General features: G+C 38.7%; 1 long non-coding RNA gene across 4 annotated transcripts in view; it reads right to left on the reverse strand.

Annotated features, from left to right (window-relative positions):
- The window catches only part of LOC116448919, a 120,494-nt gene that overhangs the window by 17,668 nt on the left and 83,187 nt on the right, over window positions 1-19,639 (reverse strand). For 3 of the 4 annotated variants that reach the window (XR_004242159.1, XR_004242156.1, XR_004242157.1), the window contains exons 4-7: window positions 10,427-10,634; window positions 4,179-4,349; window positions 3,446-3,542; window positions 2,090-2,273 (exon numbers count right to left, since the gene is read on the reverse strand). This is a non-coding gene — a long non-coding RNA (uncharacterized LOC116448919). Of the gene's footprint in view, window positions 1-2,089; window positions 2,274-3,445; window positions 3,543-4,178; window positions 4,350-5,234; window positions 5,454-10,426; window positions 10,635-19,639 lie in introns of those variants that run through there. The other variant, XR_004242158.1, reaches the window with a different exon arrangement.

A 19,639-nucleotide genomic window follows, 5' to 3' on the forward strand; every position in this document is an offset into this window, starting at 1 on the left:
AGGCTGCAGCAGGTGATGTGCTCTCCAGCTCCACTCCTCCCGTGTTTTTCTGAGGATTTGGCTTCCTTATTGGATGTCTGATGGTGCACTAAGGGACGTGTGTCATAGAAATGACAAGTACAAGGTGACTTGTCCTAAACAACAGCTCTATGCAGGTTATGAATGTGCAGGAGGGCTGTAAAAATGAAAAGCTCAAAGGAGAATCAAGGCCAGGTTGGGTGGGGCTCTGAGCAACCAGATTTAGTTGGTGGGACCCCTGCCCATGGCAGGGGCTTGGATTGAGGTGATCTTTAAGATCCCTCCAACCCAAATGGTTCTGTGAAAATTGAAGCACAAGCACCCACAGTTCAGACTCCTTCACATCCCCTCCACTGCAGTGCAGAGGGGACACAGATTTTCACTGCTGGAGAGGGAATTTCAGGTGCTCCAGGTGCTCTCAAAGGCAGCTCCATGATTCCTCATCAGGGGTTTGCTGTGCCAGCCGTGCATTTGTGCTGCTCTCCATCCCTCCTGCAGTGGGTCCCACAGCTCCTTCAGGGAGGATGACTGACAGTGCCCCAACAGCAGTTCTTAATTATTTTCCAACTTTGACAATTAATAACTAATAAGGCCTATATAATCAAATGGGATTTCAAGCCCATGGTTTAAACTCAATTTACTGTACTTTCACAACTGCTAAATTTTTCTTTTCCTTCCCCCTAAGGCACCTGCTTCCTTGAATTCTGGGAGGTGAAGATTAAGCTGACAGATGGTATCAGCAGAAGAATGATTATGAGTTTTAAAAACCTTGATATTTTGGCTTAGTACACCACTTTTCATGCAAATACTGACATGGATATTAGCATCCAATTAAGAAAGTATAAAACTATGCCATTCTGTTACAGTTTACATTACAATCATTTAATGTTTCATTAAAAATACTAGAAGAGCTGCTCTGAAAGGGATAAAAATCAATGATCTATTTATCACTTCTGCTGCTTTGCTCTTCTGGCACAATGTGGCAGTGAAAATGGGCTATAAATGTCCTTAAATTATTCTGTTAATTTGAGTTGCTTTCTCCATTTTTTTGTTCTAGCCTTACCAAAGGATCTTCTATCAAGACACACTACCTGGTATTAAGGGAGTGTCAGCAAGGTAAAGTGTTAACTCTTCTGTGGTCATAGAGTATTTCCAATTTTTTTCCATAGGTTAGGTTATGTCTAAACATACACCATTTTTTATTTGGACAAGGACTGTCAGTGCAATTTAAACACCAAAACCAGCTAATTGTCCACAGATGAATGTTTAGAAATATCCTTTGTTTACTGTTTAGTTTTGTTTTTTGTGAGGAACATATATTCTTGGCACTTCCATTGAATAATAACACACTCTGTTATTAAAAATAATGCTCTGACTTGTTTAACATCACCACATTCACACCACTTTTTAAAAATAAGGAATAAATGGAAAGAAATTTCCCAGTCCAATGTGAGGTAACACATGAAATAACCTATGTTTATTATAAAAACTTAAAATAATTCATTTGATACGAGTATTTTTCTCTGGAAACATTATTACTTAATTAGCTTAAAATTAAAATGAAATTTGGAATGTCCTTAGAAAGTTTTCAAATGAAATGCTTTGAAAATTTGGAAACAAGTGGCTTTGGGTGAAGAAAATTCAATATACTTTTTTTTTCATAAATGTCAGGGATTTAACACACTAGATTTTGTTATTTTAACCAAGAAAGGTGTAATTCAAAAGGTTTTTGACCCATTATACATACATTAGTTTAGCTCTTTCTCACAGACGGGGAAAAGGTATAAATCTCCTCCTTCTCGTCATATCTATACCAGTGAACAAAACATGATAATGAAAATTATTCAAGTCTCATGAAATTCTGGTTTTGTGAGAAACTTTGGACATGCAGCCACATTATTTAGCAAACTATTTAAGTGTTACATGATGAGTAAATGAGGGGCAACATTGTACCTGCTGTAAACAGAGACCATAAAATAATACAACTGAACCTTCTCATCACTGACTGCACTGACCCTCAGATTACAGGACCCTCAGCTTGGGAGCAATCACCTGGACAAATGTCACTTACCCAAATAGCTTAGTCAGTTTAACAAGTATTTGAGGCTAAGAAACCTGTGACAATTCTCCTTCCTGCTTTGCTTTTTCCTTTTTATATGAAACGTGAACATACATCCCAACTCTGTCTCCTGCAGCTTCTGACTCCAAAAGCAACTGCTGGATACAGGAAGGATGACAAACCTGGATGGATCAGCCTGTAAAAAAGATAGTGGAGGCTCTGAGTGCTGAAAAACAAACAGCTCTTAAACTAAATGGAGTTGCACCATAAATAGCAACAGCTGGTTGCAAGTATTGCTTGCAGATTGTCTTCTTTATTAGGAAATATCAAAACCTCCAGTGACAATTCATCACTTTTCTAATGCTATTAGCAGTAATGGAAAAATGCCAAGTCATTTTCCACAAATCTCCCTCAGGTCTCTTTAAATTCATAAAGCACCCAAGATTAGAGTACAACCTGAGTCAAAGAACATTGACTGGCCCTTAGCTGACCAAAAAATACCCAGCCCTCTGCTAGAGAGGCATTGCTGAATTGTTTTAAAGGACAACAGAACATCAGAGTTGAGTTTTTTAACTGGAGATGCTGAGGCTTGTTTGCTTTATTTCATTTGCATGTGGGTTGGTAACAAGACTGCCCTACAAGGCCAAACTTCACCATAGCTCCTAATAGCCATTGCATTTGATATCAAAATTACTTGTAAATGCTTTCAAATTTGAAACACCACCACAATAACCAGTAGCCTGGCTGATTTTGCAAACTCTTGTAAAATTTTTAGACTAATGTTCATTTTTATGGTTGGTATAGAGGGTAGGATATAGTTTGGTTTCATGCAATGGCTAGAAGCTAATGCTAACTAATTCGAATTCAAAGGAGTATATTACAGATAGGTAGCCAGCAGGACAGTTTACCTAGGGAAGCAATGGATACTTACACATATAAAATCCCTATTAGTCATTTCATTCAAAGAGCAAATACTTTAAATCTTTTCTACCAAAAAGTCAAAATACCATAGTCTCAAAAAGTATGAAAAAATCAGAACATTTTTTCTTAAGTAAAATATTTTGACATCTTTTTACGACATTGTTCCAGGGTTTTTACCAGTTCCCAAAATGTATCATTGCAGGTATTGTGGAACATTCCAAGAACAGAGTGTGGACAATGCAACCACTCTGTAAAAAATAAAGAGTTTGGGGATTCATGCTACAACATTTAGAACCTCCTGTGGTTTCTATTCTTCAAACACAAGGCAGCAGTTTTACAATATCACTTAGTACTAAGTCACCTGTTCTTTTCTGCTGGGATTCAGCCATACAGGATTCAGACAGGGCTGTTCCTCAGCTTGGAGATAAGGATATAATGAATACTCACTCTGTGGATCAGCTCAGTGCCGAGAGAGAGGTGAGCAATGAGTGAAAACTTCCAGTTCTCTTCACAGACGTGCCTGCCATTTATCTCACACTGTATTCTGGTAAACAAAATTCAAGGGAGAGCATATAAGAGAACAACCAGACTAATGATCTGCAGTGTTAATGTTATCTATTTATACTAAAAGTATGCTTTTAGCTAAATGCCTTTTCAGTTCCCTTCCTGGGCAGCTAAATGAAAAAAAAGGGTGATAATGGCATTTTCATTATTTTAGGAACATATTTACACCTTAACAAAAGAGCTCTTGGGGGGCACAAGAAATGAAGATGCAAGTGCTTAAACCAATAAGAAAATGTTTTGTGGATTATGTTAGAAATGAAAATATAAACTGCTAACAAAGTCATCTCAAAGAAAAAAAACCCAAATGGTAATGAGACTTTTAAAGCTGCAGTCAAACTTCATCTTCTCATTGTATTTCAGTAAGTTTTCAGGAAGAAACCTGCAGGAAATTTTCTTGGACCATCAGGAACTAAGGAATTTTTTTCAATACATGAAATCATAGTTTTCTTTTGTGACAGATATCATCTCTTAAAACAAAGACTTCAAGTACATATAGACACCAGCAACCTTGAGCCACCAATCTATTTGAAAATTTGGGGCTCTCTGCTCTTAGCCATTTAAAAGGCATGCATTTTAAGGGAAATTTAAATAAAGTTTATGCTCTGTGATACATTACATTTACTTATGAATTATGGAGTTGTCAGGTTCTGGTCTCATGTTCTTCTGGACTGTTTTCAGTGCAGTGTTCAGCAAGATGCAACTTCTCAAGTCTAACAGAGAAACACAGGAAAATTTCTCCCTTCATGTGGTTCTTCTCACTTTGGCATTTGGTGATTGGGGAAAAAAACTTACAAAAAAAAAAAAAAGAAAACTGTGGATGAAATCTGAAGTCAAAATTTAAAGCAATGCAAAACACTGAAATATGCCAGCATTTGATCTAAGGAGCCTACAGAATTAGCATAGTGAGCATATGTTCATGTTCAAAGATAACAGACATTTTTGATAACCCTCCCTAAACTTAGGTCATCTCTGATTTACATATTTAAATGTTCCTTTTTTCTTTTTTTTTGGGAATGACTTAAATCAGGGTCACCTTCATCATTTGTACAGAGATATATACACAGCTTTCATTTACATAAATGTTTAACTACAAATATTTCACCTCAATTTTTAAATGGTAAATCTGTATAAAATTGCTCATTTTCTTGTCCAATAATTTTTGTAATGTAGAATTATATTTTCTTTCTCTGCATATGTGCCAAAACTCTGTCTGCAGAAATGATGCCTGAATCTCATTCATCCACACCTGAGCTGATTATTTGTTGGATCTGTTTTCCCTCTTCTCCATAATCTTCTCTTATAAACTCCTTATTAAAGTCCTTAAAGCAACCTAGCTGCTTTAAAGTTTTTATCAGAACATCTGTATTTCCAGAGAATATTTGGGAACTCATGATTCTAGCACAAGCCATTGCTGCTAAACATTTCTGACTAGCCTAGCATTAGCCATGATAAAGATCATTTGATGTGGTCAAAGAGGGTGATCTAACAACATAAATCCCATAATTCCATTAAAAGCATAGGTAAATGCCTAAAAAACCCCAATCACAAAATTATCTTAAAACATTGTGAAAGCATCTTAAAAATGCAGATGTTTTCTTTTTTCTTTTCACATGTGGCACTTGCAGGAACCATAGCACTGATGAGAAGGAGACAGGAACATTCACAATTTTACCTGAAGCAGCTGTGTGGTTTGCTGTGACAGTTACCAGGGCCTGATGTAACATTTCAGCCGTGACCATTTCTGTCTGATTTTTGGCTGAAACACAAAGCTGTATTTCCAAGCTGGCCTTTGCTGTAGACATGTTTCCATCCAGAACAAGCTGATCCTTCTGGTTTACTCACCTCTCCAGCCGCCCTCCTGACTTGGAGGATAAGAGCAGTCTGAAATTGGGGCCTGGCAGGGCTGTGTACGGGTCTAAATCCTTCTTGGAACTGATGGGAAAAGTATCTTCTCCTTTTTTTTTTTATTTTTTGCCAAGTGAGCTCTGATTAGGTTACAAAATTCTCCATCGAGATACCACAAGTACTCTTATAACAATGGGTAGATGTCACAGCATTTGTATGAGAATAAGCTGGACATCTAATGAGGTCAATTTTGGAGCTGTGTTTGTGTTCCACTCGTAATTACCCTCCACAGGCCAGGGAAGCTTGCCAAGGGCACTGCTGTAGCTTTTTACAGCAGGTTACGTACTTACATTTTATATCTGAGTATCTGAAGATACTTCAGGGCAGTACTTCAGAAGCAAACTGCATTAGTTGCTATGCCAGTGGATATGAAGCTTCCATGGCTTCAGACAACGTTTTCCCTTTATTGGGAAGATTTAAAAGCCCTGCATCCAATTTTACACTTTGGCTACACCACTAAAAACCCCAAAATACAGCACAGAGTGTTTGAGAGTGTGCATTAGCTCTGCTATCATTCATGCTCCTGGTTAACGAAATCCCCCAGACCATTTGTCAGTGTTATGAAGCTCCCACAGCAAGTGCAGCCAGCCATGGCATCCAGTGTGCCGAGTGCTGGGTGTACCTGCCTTCCTAGAAAGGCTTGGGGCACTGGATGAGCTCATTACAGGGTTAGAGAGGCATTTTAAGGCTTTTTGCTGTTTCCATCCTCAGTCCCTTGCACTGGCTGCTGGAGGCACTTCCATACTGCCAGGACTGAACGGGGATTAGTTTGATTCTTTCCCACTATGAATATTAGAAAATATACCACAGCATATCCAAGTGTTATGATACTAACTGCACCTTTTGTACATGCAATAAGCGGGCTTTCAGAATAAAATAACTCCTCTGTGCTTTTCCTCTTCCTCCAGCTCCTGGTCTCCCCGCTAGCAGAGTTACTGCCATTGAAGTTCTTCACCTCAGCCCTCACTTGCCCCTAATGCCATGGTCTCTGTTACCCCATTGGTTTCCCCCAAAACCTGGGGCTCGCAAGGATGGCTGCCTTTGCTCTGAGATGAGAGCAGAGGAGCCATCCAGAGGGCAGCAGAACTGGGGACCTCACTCTCCTTGACAGTTCACCCAGGGAAAGCCACTTCAGCTGAAAAGAGAGGGAGAAGTAGAGACAGGCACACAGGGGCTGGAAAAGCACAAGTTCTGTATTCAGCTGCCTGGGAAGGTGCATGTGCAGATTCCAGATGAGAATCATTGAGTCATTAAGCTTGGAAAAGACCTCTAAGGTCACCAAGTCCAGTTATTAACCTTACAGGACCAGGTCCACCACTAAACCCTTTGCCTTAGCACCACATCCATGCAATTTTCGAACACTTGTTATGTGGCACAGCTACCAGAGAGGGAAATATTTTACATCAGGGTGTACTGAACAATGTTTGATATTCAGCAGCTCTACAACTCATGGTTTAAGAAGACAACATCATTAAAACAAGAGGTTTATATTCAAATGAATGCTATACATTACAGGAGTGTCCCCAGTGAGACAGGCCCAAAGGACTGCACTGGGAATGGGTTAAAATTTAGCCTGGATAATGACCTTCTGCTGCTATTAATCTAGTATGTGGCACAGGAATATAGCACATAAAGTTACAGATTTTTCTTTCCTACAATCACAAAAGCAATAAAATTAGATAATCCCAAGCTTCCTGTGTTCATATAAAAGAAAAACATAATTTTAAAAACTAAGACCTATATTTGAGTTCAATTTTTCAGGCAGGTTTCAAATCTTAGAAGTGTAAAATAACAAAAAATTATCTCCCAACAAAAAGTATTGCCTTTCACTTAGGTCCAAAAGCCTGCTGATATTTCATTCATCTGCATCAAATTAAGTTCAGGTGGGAGGCTGCGTTTATTGGTTTATTTGCTTTCTTTTCTCCTAGGAAAGCTGACCTGATTATTGAACTTATCTCTGTGGTGAAAAACTAAAATATAACTTCCTTGGTGCTGCTATTTTCCCACAGCTTGCACAGTTCTGCATTCCCAGGTTATCAAAATCTGCTTGTATGAAAATCTTAAGTGGGAATGTGAAATTAAAGAAAAAACTTTTTATCATTCCTCTGTTATGAAGACTAATTTATTTATTGTTTAATCTGATAAGTAAGCAAATATTTATTGAATATCTAGTCTTTAAATTGCCAAATAATTATATATTGGGCTTAACTAGTTTAGTTGCCTTCAATCTACCAGTCTTCATTTCTCTGCAAGAGTATATCACAGTCTTCATCCTTTATCCTTTAAATATTAGACATTCTGATGTTTGCCTGGTGCCACCCTATGTTCTGTGTAGAGTTTTATTACAGAAGGATGAAATGGGGCTTGCAGATATAAAATCTCCCAGGTTGCCCTCGGGTAAGTATCATACTTAAATGCAAGAGTTATTATAATGAAGCTGATAATTATACCGTACACAAAAGGCAACGTGGAGGATGGTGCAGGAATGCACTGCACCAGAGCTGTATTTTAGCTGCAAGGGGAGTGAGAGGTTAACTATTGCCTTGCTGAATTCAAAGGCAAATTTGCCACAGTGAGCTGATGAACAGGCAGCTTCTCTCCCGACATGCTCGTTCCTCTATAACCACCAACAGCTGGACTAACTTCCAAGTTGGCTCTTTTAAGCCTTAAATATATGTTTATGCAAGCAGCCACCATTTCCTGCTCTAGGTGGGAAATGCTGCACATGTTAGTTGAAAAAATAGCAAAAGATCTTGCAGTTGTGCCAGCAACAGACACTTTTCAGCAGGCGTTTGATGGAGGTTTCAAGCCTCATTGGTGCTATATTTCCGTATTTTGAGGTTCCAGCAAAGCGATCAAAATATGTATATTACCTTACTTAAAAACAAAATAAAGGAATAAAATTAAAAAGAAAAGACAAAATACATTGAATAGCTTGCATTCTCAGCAAATTACGATTCATGATATTCCTCCCTTTGTTTGGTTCATTTTCTGGCTTCTGAAAAGCAGGCATGCTGCTGCCTCAGTAATATTTACAGCACATGGTAAAGCACATTTCTCTGTGATCAAAATCCCTAATTTTTTACTTCCCTGCTTATTCTTAAACACGATACTGCTCTCAGTTAGGCTGCATAATAAAAGCAGGTCTAATAACAGCAACTTCTTGTTTGTGCTCCTCACATCACTGACATTTAGAGAATTATTTTACCATGGCATAATGGAGCTCATAGAACATTTTCAACAACAGTAGATGGTCACAGTTTCACTGCTACCTAGTATTTATAGTACATTTTACATTAATTGTACCTTAACTGGAAAATTATATCAATTGGATTAACAGACTGTGTGTCCTGCTTTTGCCTGGGATAGAGCTAATTTTCCTCACAGAGCTAACATGGGGCTGTGTTGGATTTTTGCTGGAAAGTGTTGATAGCACAGGGACGTTTTAGGTATGGCTGAGCAGCACTTACACTACGAGGGCCTTTTCTGCTCCTCACCCTCTCCAGCAGCAAGGGGGCTGGGGGCACAAGGATTTGGGAGGGGATACAGCTGGGACAGCTGACCACAACTGACCCAAGGGTGTCCCATACCCGATGGTGTCATGCTCAGCTGAGGGAGAAACAGCAAGGGGGCACATTCAGAATGATGGTTTGCCTCCCCAAGCCAGCCTTAGCAGTGATGGAGCCCAGCTTTCCTGAGGAGGTCTGAACACCTGCCTGGACATGAGAAATGGGGAACGAATTCCACATTTTGCTTTGCTTGTGTGCTTTTATTCTCCTTATTAAACTCTCTTTACCTCAACCTGCATGTTTTCTCCCTGTTACTTTTCTGATTCTTTCCTCAATCCCACTGGGGAGCAGTGAGAAGAGGATCTGTGAAACTGAGTTGCTGGCTGGAGTTGAGCCATGACACCACAAAAAAATGATCTTTTCTTGAAACACAGCATGAGTATTTTCTTCATCTGTAAAAGGGGCAAGATCAATATTTAATTACCTCATGGGGAGTTGGGAGAGCTGCCTAAGGATGCCGTGCAAAGGGCTACTAACCAGTTAAAGAGAGAGCAATTCTGCTCTTGTTTAAGATGTGTCAAAGCCTGAATACGAAGGTGTGGCTTGTGCAGCCAAGCCTGTGAGACTCCTCGCCTGGGCAATGGCAGCAGTGCTTAGGCAGTGACACTTTGGTATGGCCTTGCACAGCTTGAGGAAAGGTGTGAACATGAGGCACATGCGTGGTGTTAACCCACACTCCTCCTGCACTACAGCATCTGCGCTGACAGAGGTGCCACGAGTTACCCAAGGCTTCTGCTGTAACTTCATTCTGCTGGCAGGACTTCTCTTGAAAACACTTTCTGGAATAATTCCAGATATGTCACAGTGGAATGCATATAAGAATTGCAAACAAAGCATTTATTTAGCTACATGGTTTATACACTGCTTTGTGTCCATAAACTAAATGAATTATTTCTTACATGCTAAAAATGTTTGGTGTGTCTTAGATGCCATACACACGGCAGAGTAAGATGTTAGTTGAAACAAAATAAAAAATATTTATACATATCACGTTTATATACATTTTGAATTTCTTCTCTTCCTTCTTTGAAATTGTGTTTTATATTTGCAGTTGAATCATTATGCTAAATTCTCCTTGGCACACAGACTCATATCCTTTTACAAGTCAGTTGGCTGCCTTATAGTGCATCACTGTATTGGAAAATCACAGCTGGTGAGAACTGGCACATCATGGAAAAATACAGAGCATTTTACAGATATTTTAAATTCCGAAGTGGGCAGTTGGGGAAAGACAGTGGAGAACCCTTGTCAAACAAAAAGTGGATATGCAGAAACTCCTCTGTGCCAAGAAACTCTGGATAACTCAAGAATGCTGCCTGCAGACAGTGTACTTTAAACCCCCACTGATAAATCAGTGGGAAATCCAGTCAGATCTGAAGGAAGGCCTTACCTTGGCACACAGTGATCATTCTCCTGCCCTGTGTTCAACTAAAGTCACAGTGAAAACTTCAGGGCACTTCCAAGTGTGCCACGCTTAGGGCACACTCCAGGAGCACTGGTGGACAGTGATTGATGGTCTCTGCACTTCATAACAGATGGAATTTGCAGCATTTAACATCTAACAGGAGATATGGTGGAGTTACCTGCGCATGAAAAACCTGAAACGAGTGACAAAGCCAAATATTAGCCAAAGTCTGGTCAGAAAAATAAAAACTGAAACAAAGAAGAAAAGAATTTGGTCTGCATTGTGAGAAATCAATGTTCTCTAGTGCTGTTTCTTAGTGACAATTGGCAGTTGAGTTATGCTTGGAAGAGAGGTCTGAAAATCAAAAGCCTCGTAGAAAAAGGGAATAGTGCTGGCTTCAAATACTTCTAGTCCTGTCCTTCCTACAGCCTGCAGTGACACTACCGACACCAGAAGGTAAAAGTCCTGACTCTGGCAATACAGCCTAGAAAGACTGGGCTGATTGCATCTATTTAAAAAATACTACAAGACCAAGGGCTCAATAAATGGAGCATTTCTGGAGAAGACATCGTCATTCACAGTACACGTGATGGTCGCTCTGCAGATCCACACAAGGACACACTGTCATTGTAATGCCTGGAATTCAGCCTCCTTCCCCAGCAAAATTAAGTTTTGAAGCCACTGGGATTTATGATGATGCCTCAATGAATTTTTGGCTGAGTTTATTTTAAAAAGAGCTCTCTGACATTGCTAAGCAGTAAAGCAAAACTTCATTACTATTAAAGGTAAACTGCTCTTTGCCCAGGTGGCCAAGAAGGCCAAGAACATCCAAGGTCATAAGTCAACTACTTTTGGGCCAAGTAATGGCCTCCAAAGAAGCAAAATCATCCAGTGTCTCTGACAGAGCTCATAGCAGCTTTTCACAGACATCAGGATACTGGTGTCTGTAAGCTCGTCAGGTACAGTCATGTTCTGTCCTGTTGAACAGAGCATTTTAATACGGAAAGCCTTTCCTTCAATGGAAAAAGCCCTGAAAACAGAAACATTCACGTGGACTATTCATTTTTAGAACAGTTAATCATAATTGATCCTTACACAATGAATAGTAAATAAGAGTTATTACTGATAATGAATAATAAGACTGAATTATAATGGTGTGTTTATTAGGCTATCAATAATTAACAGGGATTTGCCATTTATTGTAAATACTGTTACTCTTTATGTTGCAGCTTTGGATGGCACAATTTATATGGTAATTTTATATGAAACAGCACCAATTACAGCATGGCTATTGCAACAGAGTAGAAGCAAATGATGACTTTATCAGTTTTGTTAACTTTTTCATTTTATTCATTGTCAGCACAGCCTGCAATGTAAACATGATGTAGAGAAGGGAATTAAAAAGTTCTGTTCAAGTCCAATAACTTTGGTTGGTAATCTAACTTCCCCCAGGCAATCACATGGCAGAAATAAATACAATGGGACAGAAATAAAGGCAGGCAGGTCATAATGATGGGGTGGAAAAAAGGGTATCAGGGTTTGTTAAACTACTAATGCCACTGGAAGGAAAGGCAGAGTACTGTACCAGCCAGTGTTACAGTAGTGAAAACCCAAAATATTACTGAATGAATATAACAGGAGTTATACTGAATAGCACATTAATAAAAATACTAAGAGGATGAAATATGATTTCAAAATAACGGACTTGGAAATATTTAAACATTTCAATATTTGGAAAATTTTCCATGTGCATCAGTAACCTGTCTGAATGTTAACATTGCAGATTGTGGCTATTTTCAAAGGAAAAGCATTTTCAACATGTGTTCCAAACATCATAATTTGTGAATAAAGTAGAAGATATATGTTAGAGATAAACAGGTAGATTACACGTGATCTAGTTAAAAAATGAGTTTGTATTTTTAATCTTTGTATTACTTGAAGAGAATTGCCACTAAGCTGTCCACAGCATTTAATAAGAGTCTTGAAAATTTTAGGAAAAAAAGCCCATCTTTAAAAACATCTAAAAACAATTCTACAATCCTGTCAGAATCTGCAGCTTTGATATTAATAATCAGTGTTTTCAGAACTGCCTTAGATGAACCTGGTGGCAAACAGATGGCAAGTTATTTACATGATAAAAAGGAGAACTGGCCCATCTCTGGATCCCTAGGGGTGTTGTGACCCATTAACAGAAGAAAGACGACCTTTACTGAATAATAATTGAGAACTATTACTAAGATAATTACAAAACCCATTGATTGCCAGAAGGCCTAGACCTTGGCTCTCCAATTTATACAGCAACTGCTGGTGATCTGCCCAGAAAAAAAAAACAGGCTTAGGGTTCACAAACACCATAACCTCAACATCTGCCTGCCATCTAAAGATAATGATCTGGTATTAATTAATTTGAACAGTGCAGTCATTGCAGAGGTAAACTGCATCACAAATCAGACACTTAACTTAACCTGAAGTTATCATGTTTCCATCCAGCCTGTATTAACAGGAAGAATGCTCTCAGGTAAATTAAACTGTTGCAGGTCACAACATGAAAATGAATTAAGTTAATTCTCTTTAACAGGGAGCATGATTGTGACTCTGTGCTGGATGCTGTACCAGTTAACATGATAAAAGCTTTTTTAAAAACGTTTTTCAAAATATTCCTATGCTATCATTTTGTAGTGCACAAACGTCCAACTGCTTTTTCAGTTTCCTTCCTCTACAGGAAAGAGGAGACAGAAGTTATTGGCCTTTGTTAATTTTCAAAAGAGGGATTTCTGGGAACAAAACTATTAAAGGGTGTCTGTGGTGTGATACCACCGATTCTCTGTGGGGGAAATTCTGGACAGCACTGAAAATCCATGTAAGGTTCTCCTGGGCTTCTCCCATGTCTTCTGCGGGCGTTTGAGGTATAAAAACTACAGTCAGCACACCATATGTGCTGCTGATCGGATTTCCAAAATTATGCTTCCTTACATGTGAAGGATATTTTGAAGAAGCTTTAAAAGCTGAAGGATTTAACAACTTAGTGCCAAATTTCACACCTGGGAATTGATATTTAGGAATGTAGAACAGCAGAAGAACCTGGAACTCTAAAAAATCATAGCAAGCCTTCCTCCTTAAGGTGGAAACAGCTGAAATTACTGTGACAAATGCTTTGGATAAAATGTTCTTTCACCTAAAACCTGCTTCTTGATTTTTAACTCCACTATGAGTCCCATAGTTGGGATTCTTTGAGGACTCTCCACTAAAAGGAGTGTTACAGGTAGTCGTTCTTCAAGGGAGATAATTTAAGTCACAGCATGAAATTTATATAAAATTCAATTCACATTTGAGACCTGTAGTAAAAAAGAGCTGCCAACACTGACAGAATGCCTGTTCTGCATGACAGAAATGCTAATAGAGACAATTTCTTACCCAAGAAGTTCCTAGATAATAGCATGTGGTGAAAAAAGGAGATAATGCATTCAATTTGCAACAAGATGTGTGAGCTAGGAATCAAACTAATGAAGAGCTTAAAAAATTAACTGCACTCTCAGGTGAACTGAGATTCAAACATGCAAGACAACTGGAACCTGAGGACACTTGCTCTGAACTTCAGGAGTTCGACCAGTGGCAGGTCACCCCCACACAGTGGATTGGGTTGGGATTGAAGGGTCAGATTAGTGAGGATTGATAGATTGAGTTTTTTTTTTTTTTTTTTTACAGCTCTACTTTTCAAGGGGAATTGTTTTGGGGGAGTTAAAGCACTGCTGGCATTTTTCCCTCTTCTTCACATTGTCTTGACTGGGACAAAATCTGGATCAGGAGCAATGAGTCCATGGAGTTAGGGCTGAAAGCAACATTGACAAGGAAAAGGTCCTTACAGACACACAGGGCTTGTGAAAAGCCAATTGTCAATCATCTATCCATGTTTAAGTATGGAGTAACCAAAGCATGGCATTCTCAAGACCTGTCATCAGAGCTTAGGCAGGAAAGCTTTATTCTGTATAATGCCTTTGTTTACAAAGACCCTAGCTTAGAAGAGAGCATAATTTTATTAAAAGTCTTTGACAATTTATTCCTGTGAGCACTCCACAGTCACAGTAATTTATTATATTTTTCTCCTGACCCGACATAAATAAAATCTGAAAAAATAGCGAATATATGAATAGATGAATATATCTCCTAGGAGAAAGGACATCAGTGGCAATCAGAAATAGGAAGAAGATAAACACCCGACGAGACAAAGTGAATCAAACCAAAAAGTGTTTGGGAGAGGGGAATCACATTCTGGAAGAGCTGATGGAGGTAAATTCAACAGGGCGTAAGGAAGAAGAGCGGGGGTTAGGGCAGAGTAGGTGCACACATTTTTCTATTAAACCAGCACTGCAACCATAGCTGACACTCCTCAGAAAACAATCCTCTGAGCTCCTTGATAGGGCATTTTGGACACAGAGAGTTTATGGTGTAACCCCACCCCACCAATTTGTCTGAACACTCTCACTGTCACACATCCAACTCAGTGCAATTTCTGACTCGCTCAGGCAGAATATGGAAAAGTTAAATCAATATATGCACTGTGTCCTTGGAATCCAGAAAGCATCTTGCTCTGGGATTGGAGCTACTGCAAACGTCTGGTGGCACTTTCTACCCAGTGATTTGTGGGGAATCCATCCACAAAGATTGACACTGAAGTCAGTCCATTCTTTGTGGGTTACATATTTGTGCTGTAATTCATCCTAGAAAGGTTTGGGTTTTTCAGAATTTCCTGTCAATCACCCTACTCCCATCAATAACCCCTGTGATATAACATGTTTTCAAGCAGTTTTTCCTCAAAAGATTTAAGATGTAGGATGGCCCTTATGCAGCTTTTGACTGTTGTAATTGTAGTAGAGATCAACAAAATTGGATGCTGTTCTGTCATCCTTGACTGGGCTCCTGGTGCTAATCAGGAGTTGGAAATTGCACATTCAGATGGATTTAGAGACATATACTGTGTGACAATTCAGCAAGCAGTAAAGAGCATTGTTTTGAATTCTTAAAGGTTAGTGATGCAAGCTGCAGTGACTAAAGCTTTTTGAGCCCTGAAAGAAAACCAATTAGGTATATGAAACAAACACATTGCAGTAAAGCAATTTATATTTTCATACATTTAAGGCCAGGAGAAGAGATTAGTTCATCTACACTGAGTTTTTGTTTCAGATACTTATATTCCATCCAATTACCTCTGATATTGAACCCCCCATTACTTGTGTTCAGCCAAAAAATAACTTTCAGAAAGTATATAGACTGTATCTGAAAGTCTCCAGAGATGACGTCTACCATTTTCCTACTGCAATGTAGCCTGCCCCAAAGTTTAATTACCATCTCTGTGAAACAGAGAAAAAAGCAACAGCATGTGCCTTATTTCTAATTTGAAATTGCCTTGCTTTAGCTCCCAGCTACTGGTTCTTGCTATATGTTTCTTTGGTAGATTAAAGAATCCTGTAGTATTTCATGTTTTCTTCACAGAAAGGTGTTTATACAGGCTTAACTTTCTTTTTTTAGAAGCTCAACAGAAATCTCCCACTGGAATGCGTTTTCTCTGCCCTCCAAAACCTTCTTGTATCTCTACTTTGTACATATCCTTTTTTTTTTTCCTGCAGCACAGATAGTGGGAACATTCCCAATATTCCTCTATTCATCTCTAACGGTTAGAGACTTTAATATCACCATACTACTTTAAATTCTGTTTTTATCCATAACCTTAAAGGAATTTTTACCATAATGAAAACTGAGCAAATTTTGCCATTGAAATCACGAGGGAGAAGCGATGAGGCATTAAATGCAAGCCAATGTACTGAAGAAAGCAAAAATATCAGGTCAGATTTAGAGCCCAATAGGCCAAACCTGCAGAGCGAGCTGGATGAGCAACCCACATATTACAATCTTTGTCCATAGTACTGGAAAAAAGCATTGCCTTCTTACAAGAAAAGCATGCATGCATTTTCAACAAATCATATCCTAGAAAAGGAGGAGGAGAAAGCTAACTCAGTTTAACTTATTATGGCTATGATAGAGCCTTGTTTTTGTGCTTGATATTATGCTAATAATGGTGTCTTTCTAATATCCCGAGAGCCGAAGGGATGACCAAATAAATATCCTGTTCCCCAACAGCCTAATGCAGACTTTGAAGGTGGTCACAGTACTCACAATTGATTTTCATTTACTAAGACTGTTTAGAAACATGAGCAGTTCAGCTTTTGCTCCCATAAATAATTAAAATAAAAAATTACTGGGAGGGAAGGCGGGGAACTCATAGAAGTGCAACAAATTCTGAAGCTTATGAAATCACAGCCTAATTTTAATGGAATACAGTCAGTTAAATAAACATCATAGAAACACAACAAACAATGCAAGTTACAAGTCTTGTTAGCTATGAATATGTTGCGCATTTGTTAAGATGACCTTGGTTCATGTGACATAAACTGGGTACCAGATGGACAGCAGCCTGAGGGAATTATCTTTAGTGCCAAAGTACCAATGTTCAAGTCAATTTTCATACTCACTTTCTTTTGTTCTCTTTCTTATGAATTTGGACTAGCATAAGTTCTTTGTTATTCTTCATAGTCACTTTTCTCCCTGGGCAGCCTTATGCTTATTGGTTTGTTATATTGGTCTCTATCTGTGCAATGATCTGTGTTTCTATGATTTCCATGGATTTATTATTCTTACAAGAATCAGCTTTAGTTCTGCGACTGTCATGCTTCATTTCTGTTAGAAATCTTAAATATCTATGTATATTTCTTATGGATTATGGCTCACAGTCCACAATTATAATTCTGAGTTTATAAAAAATGAAGTGATGTGTGACATGCAAACACGACACATAAACCGTTTTTAACAGATCCTTAGTCTACTTTTATAACCTATAACTGCACTTCTAGCTAAGCACAGCTGCCAAAGACTTAAATTCTTGGTTTTATCCCTCTCATGGCCAACAACACAATTAAGTGAAAGTAAATGAGTATCTCCCCAAAATCTGACTCAGATTACAAAAAAAAAAAAAAAAAAAAAAAAAATTAGGGATCACTTCAGGCTTATTCAGAACACAATAAATGTTCAAACAACATGACAACCCAGCCAGTCTGCTGTGAGGTGCTTTATTTGGGGAAAATAATTTTCTGCACATCCAAGTGCATAGGGTCTCCGTGAGTGCAGCCCAATTATCTTTTATAAGCTGTGTAAAGCTGAAGGTGAGGAAGTTAAAGTTTTAGGAATAATCAAGATATGGTATGAAATATGCTTTTCATCTAGGATAACAAAATCTTGTTCACAAAAAAACACTGAAAAAAGATGGCTAAAAAGGTAACAGAAGCTGTAGCCATGCCAAGCAATGAGCAAATTTGGTTCATTTGTTCAGACAACTCATCACTATGTCAACCCTGGGGCACCTGCCTCATTCTTCTCAAGGTGCTTTGGAATCCTGTTTCTATGAAAAAACTGAGACTCACTTTTTCATTGGAATTTTTATGCCTTTGCTGTATAAAAATACTGATTACAGTGATTGTTCATACAACAGTCTGAGCTTTTTGAAATCAATCTTTTCTTATAATATCCAATAACAGCTTTCCCCAGCAGGCATATTTAATTTTACCAAATCCCACACCAGCTGAAGCTCATTTCTTTCCACATACAAAGCCCAACAAAGACAAATTTCTTATTTTGTGTTCAGATTTGTGCATTGAGACCATAACTCACTTTTGACCAAAGAAGCAAAGCCAAAAGTCAGTCCTTTTTTTTTTTTCATTAAATTGACCCCAAAACTTCCTAATCACTGTAACAGCCAGTCAATAAAACCTGAATGAAATAGTTAATTTGTATTAAGTACCAAGAAAAAAGTATGCTTATCCAAAAATCAGCAATATAAAGCATTTGCAAGCTCCTATGCTTTTGTTGCTTGCACATTTGCAGAGTATTTGGGTGCTGAGATGAACTTCTGCACTTGTTCAGGGACATCTGTCCCATATGCACTCATATTTTTGGAGAGCAAAATACACATTCACATAGTACTGGACCTAACAAGGCTGAGTAACCTGCACACAGTAAGTGGAGAGCCATGACTGAGCTATAAAAGTGGGGAAACCACTGAAATTTAATGTTTTTCTTGAGGCAATATCAAAGGCAAATATAACCACGTGTCACTGTGCATCCCAGGTATTGTAGGAACAGCAGGAATCACCTAGCACAGTCTCACAGTGCAATGGTTTCCCATCTCTTTCTGCTTTCCCTGCCTTCTGCACCACTGCACAGCCCTGAGGTGAGGCTCATCAAGCAGGACCTGGCTCTCCCCCAGGGAAATCTTGGTTTAAATCCCATGCAGATAGTCTTTGCTCAGTTCATGGCAAAAACACAAGTCTACGGGGTGCAATACATTCAACAACTATAAGAAGCAAAAATTAGATTTTCTTTTTTTCACCTTTTCAATTGTCTGCATTGGATCAGACTGCAGTATTGGTTACCATTTGGTTTTGGTAGGAAAGCAGCTGGAAGGTAGTTAATATTGACTGATTTTTTTGCAGTAACTTCTCATTTCACAGCTTCTGAGCACAAAATCAAGCCATTCCACAAAATAAAAGATCTGATGATAAAACCCATTTAAAACAGCCTTCTGTGTGTTGAAGCAACTGCTGAAGTTAATTAAAATAAAGCACCCAACTTTTGACAGAACAAGCTGGTGGCCTCTTATATTTTGGTTCTAGCATGCACAAGGAGCAGATTCCAGAGACTGGCTCTGCTACTTGGATGCAGCAGTCAGTCTCTCACACCAACATGAGGCATAAAGCATCAGGCTTGATGCTCTTGTAATGGGATTTAACATGAAAGGAAAGCTCTCAGGTACCTCTGGTTGCTATGAAACCATTGACATTTTCTGTTGGAAAGTAATTTATCCTTAGCATACTACTAAATTAGAAAGCAAGTAAATGGTATGGGTGCAATACTGAGGACTCTAATTACTTTTGAATGGGAGGTAACATCACCTGAGCAGGCCAAAAAGCTTAACATTGCAACATCTATAGTCCAAGAGCAGCAGTGATTCTGAGATGGCCACTCTGGGGGAGCAGCTCTGTGTGCAGAAGAGCTGCCTACCTGGCATCCATATCTTTTTCCACCAAATGAGAATCTGGCCCAGAAGTTATTAAGCATCTTCATGTAAACTATGCAGTAGTCAAACAAAGA

This window comes from Corvus moneduloides, chromosome 10, assembly GCF_009650955.1.
Source record: "Corvus moneduloides isolate bCorMon1 chromosome 10, bCorMon1.pri, whole genome shotgun sequence".
Taxonomy (NCBI): domain Eukaryota; kingdom Metazoa; phylum Chordata; class Aves; order Passeriformes; family Corvidae; genus Corvus; species Corvus moneduloides.